Raw genomic sequence first — 6,000 nt, 5'->3', positions numbered from 1 at the left:
ATCAACCTTGCTAGGTTGCTCACTTCTTGTTCCAGATTTTGTATAGAAGCTTGTTGATTTCTAAATTCTTGAGCATTTTGTTCATTAGTTTGTTTCTGAGATGTGAAAAATTGAGTTTGAGATTCAACTAGCTTCGACATCATATCTTCTAAATTTGGCTTTTTATCATCGGTTTGTGGTGGTTTATTTGAAAAAATAGGTCTTTGCTGGTTGTAAGTACTATTAGATACTTGTTGATTGTTAGGACCTTGTTGGTTGTTGTATGGAACATTTCGGTTATAATTCTAATTTTGATTGTAGTTTAGTCTTGGCGGTTGATAATTATTCTAATAATTATTTCCAAGCCTTTGGTTCATGTATGAAACATTCTCTCTTTGTTCCATTGTTTGTTCAATACTGAGACAATCTTTTGTCAAATGTGGTCCTCCGCACTGCTCACAACTAATTCGTATTGCGTGAATATCTTTAGTCATCTTTTCCATTCGTCTCTCGAAAGCATCTATCTTTGCAGAAATGGAATCAAAGTCATGGCTAGAATCGGCTCTAGCCGCTTTAGATGAACGAGGAATATCTTTTTCCTGGTGCCACTCATGTGAGTGGGAAGCAGTGTTATCAATAATTTTGTAACCTTCAGTTGTGGTTTTCTTCATAATGGAACCACCCGCTGCTATGTCGATGTCTTTTCGTGTAGTAATGTCGCATCCTTGGTAGAATATTTGTACTATTTGATAAGTGTCTAAACCATGTTGAGGACATCCTCTCAACAACTTTCTAAATCTTGTCCACGCCTCATATAGAGTTTCATTTGGCTTTTGTGTGAACGTAACAATTTCTCCTTGAAGTCTCATGGCCTTAGATACCGGAAAGAATCTTTTAAGAAATTTCTCAACTAAAACATCCCATGTATCAATCGCCCCTTCAGGTAACGATTCTAACCAATCTTTGGCTTCTCCCTTTAAAGTCCATGGAAATAACATGAGATAGATCTGTTCATCCTCAACTTCTCTGATTTTAAATAGAGTACAGATCCTATTAAAGGTACGAAGATGTTTGTTTGGATCTTCCTTCGGCGTACCACAAAATTGGCATTGATTAGTTACCATGTGTAGGATTTATCCTTTGATTTCATAATCTGGCGCATTAATGTCTGGTTGAGTAATTGCATGGCCTTGGCCAGTGCGTGTAGCTCACATTCGATCTTTCATACTTAGAGGTTCCTGATTTTTCATGATTAAGTTTGTTGAATCTGAATCACTAGAGGATTCTGATTTAATGGTTTCTTCCTTGACAATCTCTGGATGAGTTATTTGTGGTTCAGGAGGAATGATTAGTGGTTCAGGATCTCTGAATTGTTCTTGAATATCCTCCGGGTTCTCAATTGTGAGGTCGGGTTCAAAAAATGGATTATTGAAAATTTGAATTGGAGTACTTAGTCGACTAGATGACGATTCTAAAGAAAAATCAATGGCAACAATATTGGCTAGATGTCTTGTTCGAGTTACAGGAGGTGAACGTATGAAAGGTGGTGAACGTTTTGCTCGGTGCATTCACTGAATATCTTATTAGTTATAAAAATAAAAAAATATATAAGTTATCAAATTAATAGACTTTTCTGATTTTGCCTACGTTTTGAATAGCCAATAGATGCAGCAGGTAGCCAGGACCCTTTAAATCGGAAGCCGGCAACTCGCCACTAACAAATCCAACTATTACTACGAACCAAAAAATTTTGGATGTCTATTAATTTAACCGCTTAAAATAATTTTTTTTCGTCGAAATTTTGAAGATAAAATCTATGTCCTAGAAACTAGAGCGTCGATAAATAAGAGGAAGAAAAAGAGTACGTCGAAAAACGTCGAAAAATAAAAGGTCGAAAAATAATAAAAAGAAAGTAAAGCGTCGAAACCTAAAAGTCTAAAAATTAAATATTAAAAGTTGCGTCTAAAGGTATTAAAGCTTAAAGGAATTCAATATCCAAAACGGCAATAACTTAAATAAGCACTAAAATCTATTTAAAACTAAGGCGATAAGCGACGTCGTAAAATTCTAAAGCGCCTAAATCTTAATCTAAGAAAAAGCACTTAAGGGATTTCATGGCAAAGCCTAAAAATTTAGGAATATAAAATACTACGGCAAAAACTAATCTTAAAACTAATTACGAACGATAAATATAAATTACAAATTAAATCAATAAAGATACAAAAGTTAAAAATAAAACTAAAGTTATAAAAATACAATTTTTATAAAAAAATATTATTTTTATAAAAATATTATTCTATATATTTAATAATAATTATTATACTTAATAATATTAATTAAAACTAAAATTAAAAATAAGATAAACTAATTAATATTTAATTAAACCCTAATTATAATTAATAATAATTAAATTATTACCCTAATTTCGTAATAAATGCAGGCTGAGGGTTTGACCTGTCAGACGGCTCCGCGAGTACGGTGCCACGTGCCAGAAACGCTCCGCGAGTGCAGAGTTACGCAGTCTCAGATTGATGCAGGCCAAAATATGCAGGTTCAGCGTAAAATATTTTTTTTATATTTTTATTTTTATTTTCTTTTTCTGATATTAGTTTTTAAAAAATATAATTTAAGTAAAACTTATATTTTAACAAAAATTACTTATTAGTTTTTTTTTATATAACTTTTAACAAAAGTAAAAAAAATATAGACTTTTTAATTTAAACACTTAAAAATATAGATATTTATATATATATATATATATATATATATATATATATATATATATATATATATATATATATATATATATATATATATATATATATATATATATATATATATATATATATATATATATATATATATATATTTATGTTTTTAAATTTTAAAACTTATATAAAATATATTTTTACAAAAATAGATTAAAAAAATCTCTCTTTTTTTTATATAGCGTTTCGCTTCGGTGTTGATGAAGTCCCAGCAGCGGCGCCAAAAATACTTAATGTGTGTGAGGTGTAGTACGAAATACTATTATTTTTACTACGAAATACTATTAAATACGATACAATTTTACACAAGTTATTTATTTATTTATTGAATGGATATACCTAAACCTTGCTACAACACTTATAGGCAGTGTACCTAATCGTAGAGTAGTGTAGTTTTTAGTAAGTCCGGTTCGTTCCACAGGGAGCTACATGAGTTTAACGCTATATATATTTTAAACACTATATTTGGTAGTCTTTTCCTCCTAGCCCGCCAAACAAATACCTCAATCTTTTTTGGATCCAACTTATTCCTCAAAGTTTCAACATTATTATTAGCTCGAGGAATGATTTTTTCTTCAAGTAGTATTATTATTATTATAAAAGGGAGGTTTTTACCGTTTAGTGGCTGGTTTGTTGATTTTATGACTTAAGTCACAATTAAAACCTAATGTAAAATATTAAATATAAATACAACTTAATTTAAAGCGTAAAGTAAATGACGATAAATAAAAGTGCGATAATTAAAAGTACGATAATTAAAAGTGCAATAAATAAATGACGGTAAATAAAAGTACGATGAAATATAAATTAAGAGAATTATGCTTATTTAAACTTCCGTAATCATGATGTTTGACGTGTTGATTTTAATTTATTACCAAGGGTTAATTGTCCTTTGTCCTGGATCATTTGATACGTCCATCTGATTTATGTCCATAATGGTCCATCAGTCATAAATATAAAGTGCGAGTGTCCTCGTTAAATTAACTTTATACCCGAAGTCATATATTCCAACTAATTGGGGACTTAAACTGTAACAAGGTCTTAATACTTTGTTAATGATTACACCAGGTTATCGACAGCGTGTAACCCAAGGTTTTAATACGTTGTTAACAATTACACCAAGTGTCCTTGTATGTAATCCACCCCTTTTTAATGAGTCCATTGACTTTTAATCCATTCCCGTGTCCGGTTAAATGAACAATTATTAGTATTTATAAATATCCCACCCATCGTGTCCGATCGAGTGTATGTGGTTATTTATAGATACATCAAATTGTAAATCTCTATATTAAATTAACGAACTATCATTCAGTTAAACAAATATAAAGCCCATTAATAGCCCATAGTCCAATTTCCACAAGTGTCGGTCTTTTGTCCAAACCCCAATTATGGTCCAAAGCCCAATAACCCCGTCTTAATATTTAGTCCAACATCACGATTACTTCGGCTTAAATAAACATAATAATAATTTAGCTACGAGACATTAATTTAAAAAGGTTGAACATAACTTACAATGAGTATTAATCGCGTAGTGTTACACGGACAGAATTTTGACTTACAAAACCTTAAAACACTCGCTATAATAACCTTATTATTATTAAACTTAAATTAAAATTATAATTATAAATATATATATATATATATATATATATATATATATATATATATATATATATGTTTACAGAAGGAAGATTGAAGATGGTGTAAATATTTCATCGAATTGTATCGCCTTTTATAGTGGGATTTGGGCCCTGGTGTGCTCTGCGAGTGCTGAGGATTTGTTCCTCACAGCTCCGCGAGTGCGGATCTTCGAATTCCAGCTCACGCAGGATTTGGATCCTAGCTTGCCGACATTTATTTATTTAATATATAAATATAATATATATAATTTACATAATTAATTATATATTATATTATATTTATGTGCATAGTTAATTTGTAATTTTAGGTCCGTTGCGTCGCGCGTTGATAGTGGGTTCATGTCTCGGTTCCGGATTTTCGAACGTCGTTTCGTACGCTTAGATATCTTGTACTTTGCGTTTTGCGGCTTGTACTTTTGTAATTTTGAGACGTTTCTTATCAATAAATTGAACCACTTGGATTGTACTTTGTACTTTTTAGCGTTTTGGTCATTTGCGTCTTTAAATCGTCGAATCTGTCTTTTGTCTTCACCTTTTATTAGTTAAACGAATATCACTTCGAAATAGAACAATTGCAACTAAAAGCTTGTCTTTCTTGAAGGATAATGCTATGAAATATGTGTTCATTTTTAGCATTATCAATTAGATAAGAGAGGGATTGATTTACATTCGGTACGGTATCCACTTTGTGATGACGACATCGAAACGGTTGGTCACTCCCTCTTCTTATGAAAACATGTCATTGACGTATGGAACAAAGTGTTCATGTGGTAGGGCGGCGGTAACTTTAATCCCCGTAACATGGGGGAGTTTTTCTCGGACACGGGGCATGCGAATTCAAGTGTGGGTAAAGATATTTGGCAAGCGATTTTGTGGTTAAGTTGCTATCTTATTTGGAAAAACTGTAATCAAACATGACTTGGAATGTACCGGTGGAACTCAATGAAATCCAAGTCAAAAGCCATGAATGGATCTCGAAGAGGTGCAAGGACAAGGTTATCGACTGGCATAATTAGATTCACAATCCCCAAGTTTTTCTAGAATAAAGGTTGAGTAGAGTGTGAGATTCATATTGCAAGTTGTCACCTTGACACCTTGTAACACATTGTATGTATATAGAATAGATGGTGTAAACTGTCCAATGTAATTTGAGAAGTTGAGTAAGAAAATTTATATTTGCCTTTCAAATAAAAAAACAATTACACCCTTAAAATTGCTTCCAAGTTCCAACTACCCCTTATAAAACAGTATTCTTTAAGTTAACTTTCCAAGAATCCAAATCGCTATTGATCGTGTTATGCATGCTCGAAAATCATATGTGAGATAGCACGCATGCTTTTGGTGTTCTAGATGATCTTGGTTGTTTCATTCTATTAGGCGATTAATAAAGTTTCAGCTTTGCAAAAAAAAGAAAAAGAAAAAATTACTTGAATGGTCCCTGTGTTTTACATCATATTTCGCCGGGAGTCCCTTAATTCTATTTTGACTTGACTGGTCCTTGTAGTTTACAAATGTTACGTAAGTGGTCCCTCTGCAAACGTCCATCCAAGTCAACCGTTAAGTATTGGCATGTGCCAATTACATGAGGGTAGTTTTGTCATTTGACCTCAAAA

General features: G+C 31.8%; 1 non-coding gene across 1 annotated transcript; it reads left to right on the top strand.

The window, feature by feature from the left end:
- Positions 1 to 738: 738 nt before the first annotated feature.
- LOC139903377 (small nucleolar RNA R71) lies at positions 739 to 845 on the top strand. Its single transcript, XR_011778201.1, has one exon. It is a non-coding gene; the product is annotated as a small nucleolar RNA R71 (small nucleolar RNA).
- Positions 846 to 6,000: the final 5,155 nt, after the last annotated feature.

The sequence above is a fragment of the Rutidosis leptorrhynchoides genome, chromosome 3, assembly GCF_046630445.1.
Source record: "Rutidosis leptorrhynchoides isolate AG116_Rl617_1_P2 chromosome 3, CSIRO_AGI_Rlap_v1, whole genome shotgun sequence".
In the NCBI taxonomy this organism is placed as follows: domain Eukaryota; kingdom Viridiplantae; phylum Streptophyta; class Magnoliopsida; order Asterales; family Asteraceae; genus Rutidosis; species Rutidosis leptorrhynchoides.
The sequence above is the reverse complement of the archived record's forward strand: the minus strand, read 5'-3'. Positions and strand labels throughout refer to the sequence as shown.